The sequence below is a fragment of the Mobula hypostoma genome, chromosome 1 (genome assembly GCF_963921235.1).
Source record: "Mobula hypostoma chromosome 1, sMobHyp1.1, whole genome shotgun sequence".
Taxonomy (NCBI): domain Eukaryota; kingdom Metazoa; phylum Chordata; class Chondrichthyes; order Myliobatiformes; family Myliobatidae; genus Mobula; species Mobula hypostoma.
The window spans coordinates 29,670,905-29,694,082 of record NC_086097.1 but is presented as its reverse complement, the minus strand read 5'-3'; the positions used below and the strand labels follow the sequence as shown (position 1 = coordinate 29,694,082).

The following is a 23,178-nucleotide window of genomic DNA, read 5'->3' as shown; positions in this document are numbered from 1 at the left end:
TGTGTTGCTCTGGTATAATTGCCTTCATCGGTACGGGCACTGAGTATAGGAGGTGGGACATTTCTATAGGAGATGGACATACACTGAGTATAGGAGATGGGACATTATGTTGCAGTTCTATAATTTGTTGGTGAGCCTGCACTATGTGCATTTTGTCACCAGTTATAGCAACGACATGTTGCAGCTGGAAGGAATGCTGGAGAGAGTGCAGAAAAGATTGCCAGGGCTCCCTCACCCCCACACTTTGAGTAATAGGGAGGGGTTGGCCAGGCTCGGTCTTTATTCCATGGAACAGAGCAGAATGAGAGGTGGCCTCATAGAGGAGTTTAAGATTCGGAGAACCATAGATAAAGTGGACAGTAACAGTCTTTTCTCCAGGAATTGGGAGTCCAAAACTAGGGGGCATAGATTTAGGGCCAGAGGGGAAAGATTTAAAAGGGACCTGAGGGTGGTGGATATATGGAACAAGCTGCCAGAGGAAGTGGTTGAGGCAAGTCCTATGGTATAATTCAACAAGCACTTGGACAGGTACATTGAGGGGTGGGGTTTGGAGGGATTTGGGCCAAATGCAGGAAATTGGGACTAACTGGCCTGGCACAGTGGTTATCATGGGCTGATTGACCCAAAGGGCCTGTTTCCATGCTGTGATAGTATGGACAAGTTGGGCCAAAGGGCCTGTTTGCATGCTGTATAACTCACTGGACATCATCGTGCTGAAGAACATCTGTAGGCAAATACTCTTTGGAATCTGGTTGGTCTTTTGCAGCTTTCTGCCTAGTAACAATTGCTCCCCAATGCTGCTTTCAAAACCAATGATCTGATTCTCAGTCACACTGCATGGTGGTGGTTAGTCACATTTTCTCACCAAAACAAAAGAACTGGTCACTGACCCAAGAGTGGGCCACTGCTCCTGGCCACATCAATGGTGCTGAGGTTGAGAGCTTCAAGTTCACAGCAGTTAACATCACCAGTTGCCTGTCTGGCCATCCCACGTTGATGGCATGAACCAGAGAACTCAGCAACACCTCAACATACACAGCATATTAACATAGATTCTTATCAATCTTCATTGATGCACCGTAGAAAGCATATTGTCTGGATGCACCATGTATTGGTGTAGCAACTGGTCTGCACGTGAGGACGAGGAAGTGCAGAGAGTTGTGGACTCAGCTCTAAACATCACAGAAACCAGCCCCCTTCTATGGACTCTGTCTATACTTCTTAATGACTCAGTAAAGTAGCCAGCATAATCAAAGACCTCTGTGTAAGCTTTTCACTGTATCTTGGTACACGTGACAATAATAAGCCAAAACCAATACCAGTTGAGCAAAAAGGTCTGTTTCTGTGCTGTATAATCTCTTCAAGTTCAATTTAATTATCTTTCAACCATAAATTAATGTAACCAAAACACTGTTCATCTGGGGCCAAGGTGCAAAACACATTACCAACAGCACACAGTACGTAACACATATAGTTACGATAGCAGCAAACATACAGTCACAAAAACAACTAAAGCCCAACTCCACAATTGTACGGCCTGTAGACTGATGGTGCATAGGATGTTGTCCTGGGCAAGCTTGTTCTTCCACTGGGGGAGCACTGGAGCTCAGCAGCGAGCAAACTGAAACACTGGAGGGCGGCAGTGAGCAAACCGAAACACTGGAGGGCGGCAGTGAGCAAACCGAAACACTGGAGGGCGGCAGTGAGCAAACTGAAACACTGGAGGGCAGCAGTGAGCAAACCAAAACACTGGAGGGTGGCAGTGAGCAAACCAAAACACTGGGTGGCAGCAGTGAGCAAACTGAAACACTGGAGGGTGGCAGTGAGCAAACTGAATCACTGGAGGGCAGCAGTGAGCAAACTGAATCACTGGAGGGCAGCAGTGAGCAAACCGAAACACTGGAGGGCGGCAGTGAGCAAACTGATACACTGGAGGGCGGCAGTGAGCAAACAGAAACACTGGAACTCAGCAGTGAGCAAACTGAAACACTGGAGGGCGGCAGTGAGCAAACCGAAACACTGGAGCTCAGCAGTGAGCAAACTGAAACACTGGAGCTCAGCAGTGAGCAAACAGAAACACTGGAGGGCGGCAGTGAGCAAACCAAAACACTGGAGGGCAGCAGTGAGCAAACAGAAACACTGGAGGGTGGCAGTGAGCAAACAGAAACACTGGAGCTCAGCAGTGAGCAAACAGAAACACTGGAGCTCTGCAGTGAGCAAACTGAAACACTGGAGCTCTGCAGTGAGCAAACTGAAACACTGGAGGGCGGCAGTGAGCAAACAGAAACACTGGCGCTCAGCAGTGAGCAAACTGAAACACTGGAGAGCGGCAGTGAGCAAACAGAAACACTGGAGGGTGGCAGTGAGCAAACTGAAACACTGGAGCTCAGCAGTGAGCAAACTGAAACACTGGAGGATGGCACTGAGCAAACTGAAACACTGGAGGGCAGCAGTGAGCAAACTGAAACACTGGAGGGCGGCAGTGAGCAAACGGAAACACTGGAGGGTGGCAGTCAGCAAACTGAAACACTGGAGGGCGGCAGTGAGCAAACTGAAACACTGGAGGGCGGCAGTGAGCAAACAGAAACACTGGAGGGCGGCAGTCAGCAAACCAAAACACTGGAGGGTGGCAGTGAGCAAACTGAAACACTGGAGGGCGGCACTGAGCAAACTGAAACACTGGATGGCGGCACTGAGCCAACTGAAACACTGGAGGGCGGCAGTGAGCAAACAGAAACACTGGAGCTCAGCAGTGAGCAAACTGAAACACTGGAGGGTGGCAGTGAGCAAACCGAAACACTGGAATTCAGCAGTGAGCAATCTGAAACACTGGAGCTCAGCAGTGAGCAAACAGAAACACTGGAGCTCTGCAGTGAGCAAACTGAAACACTGGAGGACGGCACTGAGCAAACTGAAACACTGGAGGGCGGCAGTGGGCAAACTGAAACACTGGAGGGCGGCATTGAGCAAACTGAAACACTGGAGGGCGGCAGTGAGCAAACTGAAACACTGGAGGGCGGCACAGCAAACTGAAACACTGGAGCTCAGCAGTGAGCAAACTGAAACACTGGAGGGCGGCAGTGAGCAAACTGAAACACTGGAGGGCAGCAGTGAGCAAACTGAAACACTGGAGGGCGGCAGTGAGCAAACGGAAACACTGGAGGGTGGCAGTCAGCAAACTGAAACACTGGAGGGCGGCAGTGAGCAAACTGAAACACTGGAGGGCGGCAGTGAGCAAACAGAAACACTGGAGGGCGGCAGTCAGCAAACCAAAACACTGGAGGGTGGCAGTGAGCAAACTGAAACACTGGAGGGCGGCACTGAGCAAACTGAAACACTGGAGGGCGGCACTGAGCAAACTGAAACACTGGAGGGCGGCAGTGAGCAAACAGAAACACTGGAGCTCAGCAGTGAGCAAACTGAAACACTGGAGGGTGGCAGTGAGCAAACCGAAACACTGGAGTTCAGCAGTGGGCAATCTGAAACACTGGAGCTCAGCAGTGAGCAAACAGAAACACTGGAGCTCTGCAGTGAGCAAACTGAAACACTGGAGGACGGCACTGAGCAAACTGAAACACTGGAGGGCGGCAGTGGGCAAACTGAAACACTGGAGGGCGGCATTGAGCAAACTGAAACACTGGAGGGTGGCAGTGAGCAAACTGAAACACTGGAGGGCGGCACAGCAAACTGAAACACTGGAGCTCAGCAGTGAGCAAACTGAAACACTGGAGGGCGGCAGTGAGCAAACTGAAACACTGGAGGGCGGCAGTGAGCAAACAGAAACACTGGAGGGCGGCAGTGAGCAAACAGAAACACTGGAGCTCAGAAGTGAGCAAACTGAAACACTGGAGGGCGGCAGTGAGCAAACTGAAACACTGGAGGGCGGCAGTGAGCAAACAGAAACACTGGAGCTCAGCAGTGAGCAAACTGAAACACTGGAGGGTGGCAGTGAGCAAACCGAAACACTGGAGTTCAGCAGTGAGCAATTTGAAACACTGGAGCTCAGCAGTGAGCAAACAGAAACACTGGAGCTCTGCAGTGAGCAAACTGAAACACTGGAGGACGGCACTGAGCAAACTGAAACACTGGAGGGCGGCAGTGGGCAAACTGAAACACTGGAGGGCAGCATTGAGCAAACTGAAACACTGGAGGGCGGCAGTGAGCAAACTGAAACACTGGAGGGCGGCACAGCAAACTGAAACACTGGAGCTCAGCAGTGAGCAAACTGAAACACTGGAGGGCGGCAGTGAGCAAACTGAAACACTGGAGGGCGGCAGTGAGCAAACAGAAACACTGGAGGGCGGCAGTGAGCAAACAGAAACACTGGAGCTCAGAAGTGAGCAAACTGAAACACTGGAGGGCGGCAGTGAGCAAACTGAAGCACTGGAGGGCGGCACAGCAAACTGAAACACTGGAGCTCAGCAGTGAGCAAACTGAAACACTGGAGGGCGGCAGTGAGCAAACTGAAACACTGGGGGGCGGCAGTGAGCAAACAGAAACACTGGAGGGCGGCAGTGAGCAAACAGAAACACTGGAGCTCAGAAGTGAGCAAACTGAAACACTGGAGGGCGGCACTGAGCAAACTGAAACACTGGAGCTCAGCAGTGAGCAAACTGAAACACTGGAGGGCGGCAGTGAGCAAACTGAAACACTGGAGGGCGGCAGTGAGCAAACAGAAACACTGGAGGGCGGCAGTGAGCAAACTGAAACACTGGAGGGTGGCACTGAGCAAACTGAAACACTGGAGGGCGGCAGTGAGCAAACTGAAATACTGGAGGGCGGCAGTGAGCAACCAGAAACACTGGAGGGCGGCAGTGAGCAAACTGAAACACTGGAGGGTGGCAGTGAGCAAACCGAAACACTAGAGGGCAGCAGTGAGCAAACTGAAACACTGGAGGGCAGCACTGAGCAAACTGAAACACTGGAGGGCAACACTGAGAAAACAGAAACACTGGAGGGCAGCACTGAGAAAACAGAAACACTGGAGGGCAGCACTGAGCAAACTGAAACACTGGAGGGCGGCAGTGGGCAAACTGAAACACTGGAGGGCGGCAGTGAGCAAACTGAAACACTGGAGGGTGGCACTGAGCAAACTGAAACACTGGAGGGCGGCACTGAGCAAACAGAAACACTGGAGGGCGGCAGTGAGCAAACCGAAACACTGGAGGGCGGCAGTGGGCAAACGGAAACACTGGAAGGCAGTGCTGAGCAAACAGAAACACTGGAGGGCGGCAGTGAGCAAACTGAAAAACTGGAGGGCGGCAGTGAGCAAACTGAAAAACTGGAGGGCAGCAGTGAGCAAACTGAAACACTGCAGGGCGGCAGTGAGCAAACAGAAACACTGGAGGGTGGCAGTGGGCAAACGGAAACACTGGAGAGTGGCAGTGAGCAAATAGATACACTGGAGGGCGGCGCTGAGCAAACAGAAACACTGGAGGGTGGCAGTGAGCAAACTGAAACACTGGAGGGCGGCAGTGAGCAAACTGAAACACTGGAGGGCAGCACTGAGCAAACTGAAACACTGGAGGGTGGCAGTGAGCAAACTGAAACACTGGAGGGCGGCAGTGGGCAAACTGAAACACTGGAGGGCGGCAGTGGGCAAACTGAAACACTGGAGGGTGGCAGTGATCAAACTGAAACACTGGAGGGCGGCAGTGGGCAAACTGAATCACTGGAGGGTGGCAGTGAGCAAACCGAAACACTGGAGGGTGGCAGTGAGCAAACCGAAACACTGGAGGGTGGCAGTGAGCAAATTGAAACACTGGAGGGTGGCAGTGGGCAAACAGAAACACTGGAGGGCGGCAGTGGGCAAACTGAAACACTGGAGGGCGGCAGTGAGCAAACTGAATCACTGGAGGGCGGCAGTGGGTAAACTGAAACACTGGAGGGCGGCAGTGGGCAAACAGAAACACTGGAGGGCAGCAGTGAGCAATCTGAAACACTGGAGGGCAACACTGAGCAAACTGAAACACTGGAGGGCAGCACTGAGCAAACGGAAACACTGGAGGGTGGCACTGAGCAAACGGAAACACTGGAGGGTGGCACTGAGCAAACTGAAACACTGGAGGGCGGCAGTGAGCAAAGTGAAACACTGGAGGGCGGCAGTGAGCAAACTGAAACACTGGAGGGCAACACTGAGCAAACTGAAACACTGGAGGGCGGCAGTGAGCAAACAGATACACTGGAGGGCGGCAGTGAGCAAACAGAAACACTGGAGGCCGGCAGTGAGCAAACTGAAACACTGGAGGGCGGCAGTGGGCAAACGGAAACACTGGAGGGCAGTGCTGAGCAAACGGAAACACTGGAGGGCGGCAGTGAGCAAACTGAAAAACTGGAGGGCGGCAGTGAGCAAACTGAAAAACTGGAGGGCAGCAGTGAGCAAACTGAAACACTGCAGGGCGGCAGTGAGCAAACAGAAACACTGGAGGGTGGCAGTGGGCAAACGGAAACACTGGAGAGTGGCAGTGAGCAAATAGATACACTGGAGGGCGGCGCTGAGCAAACAGAAACACTGGAGGGTGGCAGTGAGCAAACTGAAACACTGGAGGGCGGCAGTGAGCAAACAGAAACACTGGAGGCCGGCAGTGAGCAAACTGAAACACTGGAGGGCGGCAGTGAGAGAAGGGGCCAAACCCCAACCCAGAGCGGATCCCAGCCGCCCCACAAAAGCCTCTGCTCTCCTCATACTGCCTCCGGCTTCCCCTCTCCTGGGCACCGCAACAGGCAACCTCGCAGCATGAGGGCCTGGTCCGAGTCACAGCCCAAGATGACTCGGCTCTCCTGCCATCTCTCTTGCCAATTAACCTTGCAATGTTCTATGTTAGCCCTGTCCAACAGGGTCTTGCGATGTCAAGAAAAATGTCCAAGACAATCCCTTTTGTTGGGCCGTGCTCTTGCTCAGCACAACAACGGTATGTAATAAGCCCAGCTGCATCATTGTCAAGTAACTTGCTGATGGGTCAGACCTGTGGTACTCGATGTTGTCAATATCTAGCAGTGACCTGCGATCATAAAAAAGATGTTATAAACGAACTATGATACCTTTGGTTGGACCAGGAGAGGCCACTGCGTCCGAGCGCACCACCATCATCCCAGACCTCACTATCTACCTCATTCGGCGTTGCACTTCGCTGCTCACCCGCGCAGTACTTCTTTTGTAGCTTTTACACTTCATTCAAAGTTCAAAGTAAATTTATTGAAGTATGTATGTGTCACCATAAATTAATTTAAGATTCATTTTCTTCAAGGCATACACAGGAAACCAAACAATGTATATAATAGAATAGTGTAAATAAAAAACTATTCACAAAGACTAACAAAGGACCGATGTGCCAAGGAAGAGAACGGAGCAAATATAAATAAATAAATATCTACATACATAAATACACAGACAGAGAGATGGATAGATAGAGAGATAAACAAATTAATAGATAAGCCAAATGAGTACATAAATATATAACAAATAGATAGATAAATAATACTGCAAACATGAGTTGTAGAGTCTTTGAAAATGAGTCCATAGGTTCTGAAATCAGTTCAGATCAGTTCTGCATTGTTATAGTTGTACATTATTCTAGCTCAGCGGTCCCCAGCCACCAGGCCGCAAAGCATGTGCTACCAGGCCGCGAGGAAATGATATGATTTGGCAATAGGAATGTCAGCTGCACCTTTCCTCATTCCCTGTCACGCCCACTGTTGAGCTTGAACGCACACGAGGTCATTACCCGCGCGTCATCCACGTCAGCACGGGAAGGAGATCAACTCCTCGAGTTTGCAAATGATGGCGGGCTGAGAAGTATGTTTGACATAACATCTCTACCGGCATTCTGGATCAAAGTCAAGGCTAAATATCCTGAGATAGCCACGAAAGCACTGAAAACATTGCCTCTATTTCCAACATCATATCTCTGTGAAGCGGAGTTTTCTGCAATGATTGCAACGAAAACTAAATTGCAGAATAGACTGGACATAAGGGACCCTCTTCGAGTATCGCTGTCTCCCATCACCCCTCGATAGGACCGTCTTGTTGTAGGAAAACAAGCCCAGGGCTCCCACTGATTCAGCGATATTGGTGTGTTGCAATGATTTTATATGTTCATACGGGGAAAATATATGCTGTGTGTTTAGTATCCAAACAGATGTTATGCTATTGACTTATTGGTGACTTATATAACCATATAACAATTACAGCACGGAAACAGGCCATCTCTGCCCTTCTAGTCTGTGCCGAACGCTACTCTCACCTAGTCCCACCGACCTGCACTCAGCCCACAACCCTCTATTCCTTTCCTGTCCATATACCTATCCAATTTTACTTTAAATGATAATATCGAACCTGCCTCTACCACTTCTACCGGAAGTTCGTTCAACACTTACTTCAAGCTCCCCTGTCCTTCCCTGATAATTGACTTATCACTATATTCATGCAAGGAAAATATGCGCTGTGTGTTTAATATTAGATTCATTAGAGAAACCCTTTTAGAAACGAAATTGAGTATATTAGCTACTTATCACCTATATTCCGTTTGTGATTAACATCACCCCCCCCCAACGGAATCGCCAAAAATGATTTGCAGGGGAAGAAATGGGCAGGTAACACGTATGCGCAGGTCACGTATGCGCACTGGTGCCCCTGCAGGGCTTCATGATCATTGAAGTCTTTTCTGGGTAAACATAATGCATTTGACTGCTACTCTTGTCCGTTGGCAACCCTACCCCTCACCCGGTTGGCCGGTCTGCAAGAATATTGTCAATATTAAACCGGTCTGCAGAGCAAAAAAGATTGGGGACCCCTGTTCCGGCTCAATGAACTGTGTAAAGATCTGATCTGTATGAACAGTGTGCAAGACAAGTTTTCACCGTATATTGGTACTTGTGAAAATAATATATCAAGTAAATAAAAACAAAAGACATTGTGGCAGTGAGGGGAGTGGATGAAAATCACAAAGTAGTTCATCAACCACAGAGTGTGGAAAACCCTGTCCCCTGAATGTCACCCCACCGTGTACTCACACACACAGAATCACCGTGGCCGTGCATTCTCTCTCCTCTCCCTGCTCTGATCTTTCTTCTTTTTACTTGACTGACTTGTGGTGGGCCAAAGCTGCCGGCCAACAGATCCGTGAGCTTCTCCAGGCTCACAGTCCGTGCACGGGGACACCGAAAGCAAGTGAGGTCGTTCGTCACAATCCACCCCACAGACTCTTGTTTCTCATTGGCTAACTGAGGTCAGAAAGAGTTGCCATCGCTATGGAAACCCTGCCTAACCAATCAGGAGCAAGCTCATGGAATACAGTCCATTGTTGGGCCAGCATCACCCATCACAGGCAGAGCCCTCTCCACCACTGAGCACGTCTACAGGAAGCACTACCACAAGAAAGCAACGTCTATCATCAACGAGACCCACCATCCAGGCCGTTCCCTCTTCTCATTACCATCATCGGGCAAGAAACCTTCAGATATAGGAGCAGAATTGGGCCATTTGGCCCATCAAGTCTGCTCTGCCATTTCATCATGGCTGATCCAATTTTCCTCTCAGCCCTACTCTCCTTCCTTCTCCCTGTATTCCTCCATGCCCTGACCAATCAAGAATCTATCAACCTCTGCCTTAAACATACATAAAGACTTGACCTCCATAGCTGCCTGAGGCAAGAATTCCACAGATTTACCACTGGATAAATTCCATTCTAGGAGGGCACCCTTCTATTCTGAGGCTGTGTCCTCTGGTCTTAGACTCTCCCATCGTCCTCTCCACATCCACTCAGTTAAGGCCCTTCCAAGTTCAGGAACAGTTATCACCCTATGACCATCAGGCTCCTGAACCAGCATAACGCCCCTCACCACAACTCTGAACTGACTCCACAACCCATGGACTCACTTTCTAGTAATCTAAACTCATTTTCTTAGTAATATTATGTTGTTTATTTGCACAATTTGTCTTCCTTTGCACTTATATAGAGTTTTCAATAATTCTCTGAAAAGAATCTCAGGGTAGTATATGGAAGGACTGAATCTCAGTGGCCAGGGGGAGGCGATGGACCGCGTACTGTATATGCAGAGTCTGAGAGGTTGCAGCACCCCCACCCTCAGTATCTGAAGGGACTGCTCCTCACGATCTGACTGTCCTCCAGCCCCACGGTCTGGATCTATATTCACCCGGTGAGGAGATTGGGGGATCTCCTGGTCAACTTACTCCTGGGCCTGGCCATTCCCAGGGCAAGAGCAGTCGAAGATTGCCCACGTGAGCTTCCTCCGAGTCAGTTTCCTCCTACATTCTAAAGGTGTCCAGGCTAGGGTTAGATAGCTGCGGCCATGCCAGATTGGCACTGGAAACACGGCAACACTTTCAGGCTGCTCCCAACACATCCTCAGACTGTTGGTCATAGATGCAAGCAACGCATTTCACTGTATGTTTCGATGTACATGTGACAAATAGAGCTGATCTTGTATTATCTTATTCCCTGTTCTCTGCACTGAAAAACTCAGCCGTTTGGAAGGTAGACTGGGAACGCTGAGAAACTGATTCCCCAAAGGGAGAAACTGCTTCTAATCCAAACAAAGGCAATTTGACGAACAGCAGATCAGCCATGTGTTTCCAGGAGTCAATGACGAAGGTTACCACTGTGCTCCTGACGGTAATTGAACCCACATTTATTAGCTGTGGGTTGCTGGGGAAGGTGAAGGGTGAAAAGGTGGGCTGGGAGCTCTCTACAGTGGGGGGTGGGGCCGTGAAACTTTATCACTCCACAGTTTGTAGCAAAGAAAATGTTCACGTACGATTTCACCTTTCAAAAAATAGCTTCTGCTGTATCGTCACTGCTTCCATGAACACAGGAACTGGCCCTCCTGCCCACCTGTCCATGCTAGACATGAAGTATGCATCCATACTAACTCCATTCGAAGGCTTTGTAAGGCATTGATCAGAGTGCACTGGGAGTATTGAGAGCAATTTGGACCAATTACCAAAGAACAAATGTGCTGTCATTGGAGAGGGTCCAGAGGAGGTTCACACGAATCATTGCAGGGCGGATGAGTGTTTGATGGCACTGGGGCCATATTTGCTAGAGTTTTAAAGAGTAAGGGGGGGTCCCATTGAAACCTATTAGATATTGAAAGGCCAAGATAGAGTGCACGTGGAGAGCATGTTTTCGGAAAATTTTGTAGTCGCCATGAGAACTTGCTCGTTGGTGAGGCAGTGTGAGGTTTAAATAAAAGTCAGGGTCATTCAGAGCTTTTTGGTGGGCTACGATGCTAGGCACTCGGCAGGGGCCAATATAAAGAACCAAGGTGTAAACGGAGCCACCTCCACTGGAGTGGGCAGCTTTAGAGTGGGCAGCTTTGGTTCAACAGGGTGAGGACAGGCACAGGCTGCAACTTAAGCTTGAGAAGTTAGAAGCATAATAAGTTGTAGGCTGGGTGATAGTTTAGGTAGTTGAATGCTCTCCCCGTGAGATGTGGGATTTCAGGGTTCCTAACAGTCTCCTTGATAACTACTGTACGTCTGCAGGAAGTGCACCCAACTTCACCTCCTGACTGACAAGGTCAAGAAACTGGAGCTGGATCTGGATGTATACAGGGAAGCTGAAAACCTTGTAGACGAAATTTTTACTGAGGTGGTCACACCCAGAGTGCAGGCTTTAGATAGTAGATGAGTGAACACCAGGACAAGCTAGGTGAGTCAGCAGTAACACTTTCAGTACGCTGGATGAACTCAGCGGGTCGGGCAGCATCACTTAGAAATGATGAGTCGATGTTTCGGGCCAGAACCCTTCGTCAGGACTGAAGAATGTAAAATGGGGAAGGATTTGAAGAATGCTTGTAGCTTCAGTTGAAAGACCAGTAATTTGGAAGACAAAGAGGTGGGGGAGGGGAAGCATTGACGTCATAGCCCTGAAAAACTCTACTGCCATGATGAGGCTAAACTCAGGTTGGAGGAGCAACGTCTCATATACCGTCTAGGTAGTCTCCAGCCCCTTGGTATGAACATAGAATTCTCCAACTTCCGGTAATTCCCTCCCCCTCCCTTCCTCTATCCCTATTTCACTCTACCCCCTCCCCCAGCTCCCTCATGGTTCCGCCTCCTCCTTCTACTACCTATTGTTTTCAGGGCTATGATGTCAATGCTTCCCTTCCCCCACCCCTTTGTCTTTCAACTGAAGCTACAAGCATTCTTCAAATCCTTCCCCATCTTTCACTCTTCAGTCCTGACGAAGGGTTCCGGCCCAAAATGTCGGCTCATCGTTTCTGACTGATGCTGTCTGACCTGCTGAGTTCATCCAGCATACTGAAAGTGTTGCTTTGATCTCTTACAGCATCTGCAGATTATTTTGTGTTTCAGGTGGGTCAGCAGGCAGTGCGGGGTTCACCTGTGTCGTTCCCCTCAGCAACAACTACACCCCTTTGGATACTGCTGGGGGAGAATGACCCATCAGGGCACTGCGTCGGCCAGGCCAGTGGCACTGTGGCCGGCTCTAAGGCTGAGCAGGGAGGGGTGAAGTCAGGCAGAGCGATAGTGATAGGAGAGTCGGTAGCTGGTGGGACGGACAGGAAATTCTGTAGCACTGAAAGAGAAGCCAGAAGAGTATGTTGCCTCCCAGGTTCTGGCATCCAGGATGGCTCCACGGCTGCAGAAGACTCTCAAGTGGGAGGGTGAGGAGCCTGAGGTCATGGTGCACATTGGCACCCGTGACCTAAGTAGAAAGGAGGAAGAGGTCCTGCCCAGTGAGTATAGGGAGTTAGAGAAGATGCAGAAGAGCAGGACCTCCAATGTAGCAATATCTGGAATACTCCCAGTGCAACATTCTAGTCAAGGCAAGAATAAGATGAGAGTATAGATGAGGATAGTGGCTTAGGATTGGTGCAGGAGGCAGTGTGTCTGATTTCTGGATCATTGGGATCTCTCTGGGGAAGTTCTGACATGTAGAGAAAGGACAGGTTACACCTAAACCCAAGGGAGACCAATATTGTTGTGGGTAGGTTTTCTAGAGCTGCTGGAGAGGGCTTAAACTAATTTGGCAGGGGGATGACAACCGGAGTGATAGGACTAAGGATGGAGCGGTTGGTATATGCTGTAAGTCGGTGCAGTGTTGTAGTGAGACTGTGAGGAAGGACGGGCAGATGGCAGGGCAAAGTTGCAGTCGGTGGGATGAGTTGAAGGGTAACACGGAGGCAAAATCAAAAAGGGTGATGTATACAGGACCAAAGGAATTATATCCGAATGCACGCAGAATATGTAATAAGGTAGATGATCTTGTAGCTCAGTTAGAGATTGGCAGGTATGACACTGTGGGCATACATTAATCAAGTTGTTGCTGAAAGAAGATTATAGTTGGGAGCTTAACATCCAAGGATACACATTGTAATGAGAGGGCAGGCAGGTAGGCAGAGGGGGTGGAGTGGCTCAGTTGGTAAAATATGAAATCAAATCCTTAGAAAGATTGGAAAATGTAGACTCCTTATAGCTAGAGTTAAGAAACGGCAAGGGTAAAAAGACCTGATGGGAGTTGTATACAGGCCTTGAAGTAGTAGCCAGGATGTGAGATAGATTTACAATGGGAGATAGAAATGGCATGTAATCAGAATAATGCTGTGATAGTCACGGGGAACTTCAATGTGCAGGGAGATAGAAATGGCATGTAATCAGAGTAATGCTGTGATAGTTACGGGGAACTTCAATGTGCAGGTAGATTGGAAAAATCAGGATGGTGCTGAATCCCAAGAGAGAGAATTTATAGAATGCCTACAAGATGGCTTTCTAGAGCAGCCTGTATTCAAATAGGAGAAAGGCAATTCTGAATTGGGTGTTATGTAATGAACCAAATTTGATTAGGGGGCTTAAGTAAAGAAACCCTTAGGAGACAGTGATCATAATATGACAGAATTCACCCTGCAATTTGAGAGGGAGAAGATAAAGTCAGAAGTATTAGTATTACAGTGGAGTAGAGGGAATTACAGAGGCATGGGAGGAGTTGACCAAAGTTGATTGAAAGGGGACACTAGCAAGGATGATGGCAGAGAAACAATGGATAGAGTTTTTGGGAGCGATTTGGAAGGCACAGGATAGATAAGTCCCAAGATGAAGAAGTATTCTAAAAGGAGGGTGAGGCAACTGTGGCTGACAAGGAAGTCAAAGACAGCATAAAGGAAAAGAGAGGATGTATAATATTGCAAAAATTGGTGGGAAGTTAGAGGATTGGGAAGTTTTAGAAAAACAACTAAACAGCCATAAGGAAAGAAAAGATTAATAATGAAGGTAAGCTAGCAAATAATATAAAAGGATACCAAAAACTTTTTCATATATATAAACAGTGGCACTATAGTGTAGTGGTTAGTACAACGCTTTACAGTACCAGTGACCCGGACTCAATTCCTGCCACTGCCTGTAAGGAGGTTGTACTTTCTCCCTGTGACTACATGGGCTTCTTCCCACATTCCAACAACATACCAGTTGGTACATTAACTGCTCATTGCAAATTGTCCCGTAATTAGGCCAGGATTAAATTGGGGGATTGCTGAGCAGCATAGCTCGAAGGTCTGAAAGGGCCTATTCCACACTGTGTATCAATAAATAAATGAATACATAAAAGGTAAAAGAGAGGCAAGAGTGGATATTGGACCCACTGGAGGGTATTAATGGGGGACATATAAATACCAGAAGAACTTAATAGGTCATTTGCATCAGTCTTCACTGTGGAAGACACCAGCAATGTGTCAGAAATTGGAGAGTGTCAGGGGGCAGAAGTGAGTGTCATTGCTAATACTAATGAGAAGGTGCTTGGGAAGCTGAAAAATCTGAAGGTACACAAGTCACCTGGACCAGATGGTCTACACTCCAGGGTTCTGAAAGAGACAGCTAAAGGATTTGTGGAGGCTTTAGTAATGATCTTTCAAGAATCACTAGATTCGAGAATGGTTCCAGGGCACTGGAAAATTGCAAATGTCTCTCCACTTTTTAAGAAGGGGGAGAGGCAGAAGAAAGGAAATTATAGGCCAGTTAACCTGGCTTCAGTGTTAGGTCTGTTATTAAGGATGAGATTTCAGAGTACTTGGAGGCTCACGATAAAGTAGGGCAAAGTAAGCATGATTTCCTTATGAGATTTTGCCTGACGAATCCATTGGAATTCTTTGAGGAAATACCAAACAGACTAGACAAAGGAGAGTCAATGGATGTTGTTTAGTTGGATTTTCAGGCCTTTGACAAGGTGTCACATATGAGGCTGCTTAGCAAGATAAGAGCCCATGGTATTACTGGAAAGATACTGGCATGAATAGAAAATTCTGATGAAGCCATCCTGAAGAAGGGCCTCGGCCTGAAACGTCGACTGTTTACTCTTTTCCATGGATGCTGCCTGGCCTGCTGAATTCCTTCAGCATTTTGTGTGTGTTTCTTGGATAGAAAATTGGTTGACTGGAAGGAGGCAAAATGTGGAAGTAAAGGGAGCCTTTTCTGGCTGGCTGCCGGTGACTAATAGTGTTCCACAGGAATTATTGAGACCATTTCTATTCATATTATATGTCAATGATTTGGATGATGGAATTGATGGCTTTATGGCCAAGTTTGCAGATTATACAAAAAAATTGGTGGAGGGGCAGGTAGTGAAGAAGGAGGCATGGAGTCTGCAGAAGGACTTAGAAGGAAGCTCCTTTAGAACGGACATGAAGAGGAATTCCTGTAGCCAGAGGGTGAGGAATCTGAGAAATTCATTGCCATTGATGCTGTGGAGGCCAAGTTATTGCGTATATTTAACATGGAGGTTCTTAGTAAAGGTATCTAAGGTTATAGGGAGAATGGGTTGAGAGGGATAATAAATTGGCCATAGTTGAATGGTGAAGCAGAATGAATGACCCAAATGGCCAAATTCTTCTCCTATGTCCTGTGGTCTTTTTGGACTGTAGTCTTCTGTACCTCACTGCTTGATATGTTTTTGTTAAATATTGTGAGACTCCCTGTCTCCATCACCCCTTCATAAGGTCACTGTACCTGCCTCACACACATCCCCTGGAAACTTATTCCATATATGGACCACCCTCTGGGTGAAAATGTTTGCCCCTCAAATTCCTATTAGACCATAAGACTATAAGTCTGTTGGGGTCATCTACTGAATCTGGTGCTCCCAATGTGGCCTCTCCTGGATATCGGTGAGACCCAACGAAAGCTGGGAGACCACTTCGTCAAAGACCTTTGCTCCATCCACAAGCAGGATTTCCCAGTGGCCTCCCATTTCAATTCTACTTCCCATTCCCATTCTGACATGTTAGTCCATGGCCTCTTATACTGCCACAATAAGGCCACACTCAGCCTGGGGGAGGAGCAACACCTTCTATTCCATCTGGGCAGCCTCCAACCTGATGGCATAAACATCGATTTCTCGAACTTCTGGTAATTGCCCCACCCCACTTCACTATTCCCCATTCCCATTTCCCTCTCTCACCTTCTCTTCTTACCTGACCAACACCTCCCTCTCTCTTTTCTTCCTTCCATGGCCTTCTGTCCTCTCCTATCAGATTCAACCTTCTCCAGCCCTTTATCTCTTTCACCAATCGACTTCCCAGCTCTTTACTTCACCCCCTCCCCTCTCTGATTTCACCTATTACCTGTCAACTTGTACGTCTTCCTCCCCTCTCCCCACCAGCTTCTTGTTCTGATATCTCTGCTTCCTTTTCAGTCCTGAAGAAGGGTCTCGGGCCAAAACGTCGACTGTTTACTCTTTTCCGGACATGCTGCCTGGCCTGCTGAGTTCCTCCAGCATTTTGCCTGGAAAGCAACCAATGTGCAAAAGAAGACAAACTGTGCAAATAGAAATAAATAAATAAACAAACAAACAAACAAATAAATAAATAATGCTGAGAACATGAGTTGTAGAGTCCTTGAAAGTGAGTCTGTAGATTCTGGAATTAGTTCAGTGTTGAGTTGAGAGAAGTTATCCACACTGCTCTGGAGTGGGAAAGTTTCCTTTATCAATACATAGAGGTCTCAACTGGACAGAGCACAATACTGGATCTCCTTCAGCCTTCAATGCTTCAGAGAAAATTGAGAATTCTAATTCAGATTGCTCACAGTGCTTCAGAAACAACCTGTAAAATGGTTAGTGTCTCTCACCACCAGAGGGCGCCAGCTCTCAGCTCATTCGCTGGTTTTATTTGCAGTTCATTTTATGATCATTTATCCATAAAACCACAATATATAAGACATAAGAGCAGAATTAGGCCCATTGGGTCTATTCCATTATTCCCATCATGACTGATTTATTACTCCTCTCAATCCCATTCTCCTCTAAAACAATAATACAGAGATGCAGAATGATTTCATTCAGCCCATCGAATAAACTCTACCATTCCATCATGGCTGATTTATTATCTTTCTCAACCCCAATCTCCTATAAGACCATAAGGCACAAGAGCAGAATTGGGCCATTCGGCCCATCAACTCTGTTCTACCAATACATAATGGCTGATTTATTACCCCTCTCAACCCCTTTCTTATATAAGACCAGAAGACACAGGAGCAGATTTAGGCTATTCGGCCCATCAAATGCACTTTCTCTGCATTTGCTTTCTTCTTGCTGCCTCATTGCATTTATGTATGGAATGATCAGTCCGGATGGCGAGCAAAACAAAAGCTTTTTATGGTATCTCCGTAAACATGACAATGACAAAACGACACCACCATCAGTTCATCCATTCAACAAAAGGACAATTACTTCACCTATGCTTTATATTGAAATTATTTAGTATAGTGATACATTAATAAGAAATTACTTACAATAAAATTATTCACAGTAAGACATCTCTTCTAAGCTTGAAGAGTGAGAAAGCTTTAGGTTCTTTGTCGGCTGTTGCTGCCATGACTTTTGGAAGCCTCTTTTCCAGAATTTACAATGTACTAAGGTGGATTGAAAGAAAGCCAGAGCCGGAGGATCTGTCTTGGAAGCTGCCCCCTTCCTCGTTGATGGGAAAGTTTGATTACTGATTGCAGAGGGAGTTAATTGAAAACAGTCTCCCGAATAAGGCTTGACGATGTGTTTTCTCAGCCCGCAGGGAGCAGTGTCAGAGCCGTCCTCACCCTCTGCTTCTGAGTGGGACTCGAGTTCGGTATCAGAGCACAGATGATGATGATGATCCGGGACTGTCTCTGGAACTCCATTAGGCAATACAGCTCTCAGCGGACTCAGCCAGTGCTGGGCTGCTGTCCAGCGACTGCAGTGCAAGCTGCCAGACATTACTCTCACCCTGGTTACTCGGATCTTCCCCACTCCGAGTGCCAAGTCGCTGGATCTCACTGCATCCGCTGGTCCAGACTTCCATGTGTTTCACTCTCAGGAGACCTGGGCTTCTGCAGGCTGTAATCGGCCAGTTTTAATGGAATGTAGCACATTGGTTGAATAAATTTCAGACACTGCAATAAATATACAAGAGAGGCTGATACATTTACCTCGACGATGAAAGGGCAAGAACACAGATTCAGGGTAGATTGAGGGGTAAACAAAATGCTCACAGAGATTTTTTTTTCTCCAAAAATACTTTATTCAGAATTATTACAAAATAAATTTATATACATACAAGAAAACACATTCATTGACTCTGAGTCCTTATTCAATAAATAAAGTTATTTACAATAAAATTATGCGTTGACTCTCTGTTCATATACAAATGAAAGATGTTTACAATAAATCATTCATTTACTCTCAACCCTTGGTCAAGAGTTAAGAGTTATTAACAATAAAATTATCAACAATAAAGGCAGGTATTGGCTCTAATTCCTCTTCCAAATTAACAATTCCACCCACTCCTAGGGCACCATGTTGATTATCTGTCCACACCACTGATGAGGGTTATTCTCCTGCCACCCGACCCCTCCGACCCCCACGGGTGATGAACCTTAAACTGTGGTCCTTCCCCACCGGGCCTTCACGGTGGCCGCACCAAGCTTGAGTGCATCCCTCAGCACGTACTCCTGCAGGCGAGAGTGAGCCAGTCAGCAGTATTCAGTCACGGGCATCTCCATGTGCTGGCAGACCACCAAGTTTCGGGCAGACCAAAGCGCGTCTTTCACCGAATTGATGATCTGCCAGCAGCACCGCATGTTTGTCTCTGTGTGCGTCCCCGGGAACAGCCCGTAGATCACGGAGTCCTCGGTAACGATGTGTTAGCTGACCTCCCAGGAGAGACTAACAGGGAGCAAGAATGTGTCTGGTAGATCAGGAAGCCGCCAAGACTGTAGACAAATTGGCAACAATCGATACCTTGACAACACCAAGCAATGTCACAATGACTTCATGAGTGGCGGTGTGACCTCATCCAGACCCATGTGGGAGGAGGACAGCTTTCCCCGAAACAGAATCGCAAGCTCGTGGCCAACAAGCAGAAAGGATAGAACCAGGAGGGAGACTAAGGGAGACAGAATATGAGAGAGGGAGAGAGGATCAGTGTTCGGACCATTTCCTTTTATGTTATATTATATGTCAGTAATTTGGATGACGGAATAGGATAGACTGAGGGGAAGGTAGTGTTGAGGAAGCATGGAGTCTGCAGAAGGATTTAAACAGATTAGAAGAATGGGCAAAGAAATGGCAGATGGAATGTAGTGTAAGGAAGCTGTCACTTTGGTAGAAGCAATGAAGATGTAGGCTATTTTCTAAATAGGGAGAAAATTCTGAAATCAGAGTCAGAGGGACTTGGGAGTCCTCGTGCAGGATTCCCCAAAGGTTAACTTGCAGGTTGAGTCAGTGGTAAGGAAGGTAAATACAATGTTAGCGTTCATTTCAACAAGACTAGAATATAAAAACAAGGATGTAACGCTGAGGCTTTACGAGGCATTGGTCAGACCACTCTTGGAGTACTGTGAACAGTTTTGGGCTGGCATTTGAGTGGACCGAGAAGAGCTTCGCGAGAATTATTTTGGGAATGAAAGGGTTAACGTATGAAGAGCATTTCAGGCTCTGGGCCTGCTCTCTCTGGAGTTTAGAACGATGAGGGGTGATCTCATTGAAACCTATTGAATACTGGAAGGCCTAGATAGAGTGGATGTGGAGAGGATGTTTCCTAGCGTGGGTAAGTCTAGGGCCAGAGAGCACAGCCTGAAGATAGGAAGACATTTCTTTAGTCAAGGTTGGTGAATCTTTGAAATGCATAGCACAGAAGACTGTGGAGGGCAAGTCATTAAGTATATTTAAAGTGGAAGTTGACAATTTCTTGATTAGTAAGAATGTCAAAGGTTACAGGGAGAATGCAGTAGGGTGGGGCTGGGAGGGATAATAAATCAGCCACAATGGAATCACATTAAACAACATTCCTCCGGACCAAGGTGCACAATGCAGTACCTACACCTCAGACACAACATACAAAGTAATATTACCATAAATAAATTAACAGATAATAAGGTGAATTTACAACTCAAGTTAAAAAGTAAACAGTATAACACCAGTGGCATTATATTCCAAGTGGATTCCTGTGGTTTTGTTTTTCCCTGGAAATAAACTCATTAACTATGCATTGTAGTAACTGCCAGATAACCACAGAGACTGTGGAAGCAGCCCCGTTGCTAAGAGCTGACAGAGTCATAGAGAGGGCAACAGGCCCTTTGGCTCTGCTTGGGTCTGCCCCTGTCCTCCAGCCGCCCCTTGCAACAGATGGGAACTGGAGTGACAGGGCTAAGTATGGGGTAGGTTGGTTTACAAACAAAGGCAGTGTGTGATGAGACTGTTAGTAGGGAGAGGCTGGTGATAGGGCAAAATTGCAGTCGATGGGATGAGTTGCAATGTAAAAGGGGACAAAATTGAAAAGGGTACAGAGGAGGTTCACCGCGATGCTGCCTCGATTAGAGAGTCTGAGCTATGAGGCGAGGTGGGACAAGCTTTGGTTGTTTTCTGTGGGTGGGCAGAGCCCTGATAGGAGTTTATAAAATTTTGAGAGAGGGGATCTTTTTGCCAGGGTAGAAAATGTCAGAGGCAGAGTCAGAATCACTGCCCTCCCGGGGTTTTGCCCAGCAGAGAGCAAGCTCTGTGGTGGCCGACTGCAGATTTGTTTGTCGGCACTCAATGGACTCGGGCCTCAAGCTTGTGGAGTCGTTTGCTTTTCATCTGCCAGACGAGAGGTGTCCGAGCCGTCACACTCTACCAAGGTCAGTGCAGTGCAGTTGTGGTCGACTGAAGATTTCAATTGGACTTAGGGTTCTCAACTATATATATATTGTATTTGTTTGGTTGTGTTTTCACTAACATTCGATATGTGTGCCTGTATATGCCAGGACAGGGCCTCAAAGCCGGGATGTCACCTAATGGGCATCAGGGGCTGCTCAGCAGATGATATCGGTGGGCTGGGGGGGTCTGGACTACATACATGCACATTCTGCATCGTAGTGGGTTTGTTGAATTGTATGTGTGCGGGCTGGGGGGGGCAGGGCAGCTTCGGGACTCTTTTATTCCGTAAATGTGTTCTTGTGTGTGACTGTTGGCAATTTATGTAAGCACTTTGACTCCATAGTGACGCTGTCTGGTTTGGCTGTATTCATGAGTGCTCCTGTATGGTTAAATGACAACTAAACTTGAATTGAGTATCACTGCCATAGAGTCGGTCGCGAAATGTGTTGCTCTGTGGCAGCAGTGCAACACAGTAGATAGTAGTGAATATTAAGTAATTAGTGCACAAAGGGGTAAAAGTGAGTCAGTGTCCCTGGGTTCGTGGACTCTTCTGTAGTTTTTGTGCAGCTACAATTAGTATATGAATTACACCAGAAAGAAGAGGACGAGAGATAGGAACACAAGCAAAACACCTCTTCCACATTCAGCATCAGCACAGGTACACACGAAGCTGTGGGCTTAGTGCCCTGCTCTACTCAATTAATACTTATGACTGTGTGGCTAAATACAGCTCCAATGCCATATGTAAGTTTGCTGTCCACTCCACTGTTGTTAGACCATTACACCTTAAGGCATAGGAGCAGAATTAGGCCATTCAGCCCATCAAGTCTGCTCTGCCATTCCATCGTGGCTGATTCATTATCCCTTTTAACCCCATTGTCCTGCCTTCTCCCCATAGCCTTTAACGCCCTGATCAATCAAGAACCTATCAACAGGAGATCAGAGCTGGAGAGGATCAGTAACCTCAAGTTCCTTGGTGTTCAGAGGATATGTCCTGGGACTTTTTAAATGTCATCACAAAGGGTATAATAGCACCCCTACTTTCTAAGAAGTTTGTGCATATTTGTAATGTTTGACAAACTTCTATAGAAGCGCAGTGGAGGGTATCCCAACTGGTTGCGTCATGGCCCAGTATGGAAACACCAATGCCTATGAACAGAAAAGCCTACAGAAAGTGGAGGGTGCAGTCCGGTCCATCACAGGCAAAGCTTACCCCAAAATTGAGCTGATCTACATGGAGCGCTGTCACAGTAAAGCAACATCCATTACCAAGCACCCCACCACCCTGGCCGTCCTCTCTTTTCACTGCCGCCATCAGGCATAGGCAGTAGAGCTTTGTTCCCACACCAACAGGTTCAGGAACAGTTGTTACTCTTCAACCATCAGGCTCCTGAACCAGCATAACTAGCTTCACTCACCTCAACATTGAACTGATTCCAAAACTTATAAATTCACTCTCAAGGACTCTACAACTTATTCTCAATATTATTTATCTATCTATCAATTATTTATTTATCATTTGTTTGCACAATTTCTCTTCTTTTACACATTGGTTACACTGAACAACAAAGATTTTGCTTCCTGAAGTATGTGCAGCTGGCTGACAACGTGCTTCAAGCATACAAAGGCAAGAAGTTCAATATGTCACTAAAGGTTCATTTTCTGCATTCCCATTTAGACTTCTTCCCAGCAAATCTTGCCTCTGTCAGTAATGAGCACGGTGAAAGATTTCACTGGGACATTACAGTCAATGGAGAAATGATATCAGGGCAACTGGAATCCATCAATGCTGGCTGATTATTGTTGGACACTTAAGTGAGAAGCCTCAGACACCGAGTACAAATGAAAATCATCAACAAACTAACTTAGCTTAGTTGATCTATTGCAAAGTGTCATTATGCAATTAAATGCATTATATTCAATTAAAGTTAAATTTCTTGTTTCTCCAAATTCCTATGTGATGCAAGTAGTCTGAAATGATATTTGTGTTCAGCTTCAAGCAGTTGATTTAAAACAAAAAAAAATTCAGAGGAAGCAACTT

General features: G+C 47.0%; 1 protein-coding gene across 1 annotated transcript in view; it reads right to left on the bottom strand.

Annotated features, from left to right (window-relative positions):
• The window catches only part of LOC134352161 (cytosolic carboxypeptidase 3-like), a 97,989-nt gene extending 79,916 nt beyond the window's left edge, over positions 1-18,073 (bottom strand). Inside the window, exon 1 of the mRNA XM_063059461.1 lies at positions 17,762-18,073. The gene's annotated coding sequence lies outside the window, so the exon portion shown is untranslated. The remainder of the gene's footprint in view (positions 1-17,761) is intronic.
• Between the last annotated feature and the right edge of the window lie 5,105 nt (positions 18,074-23,178).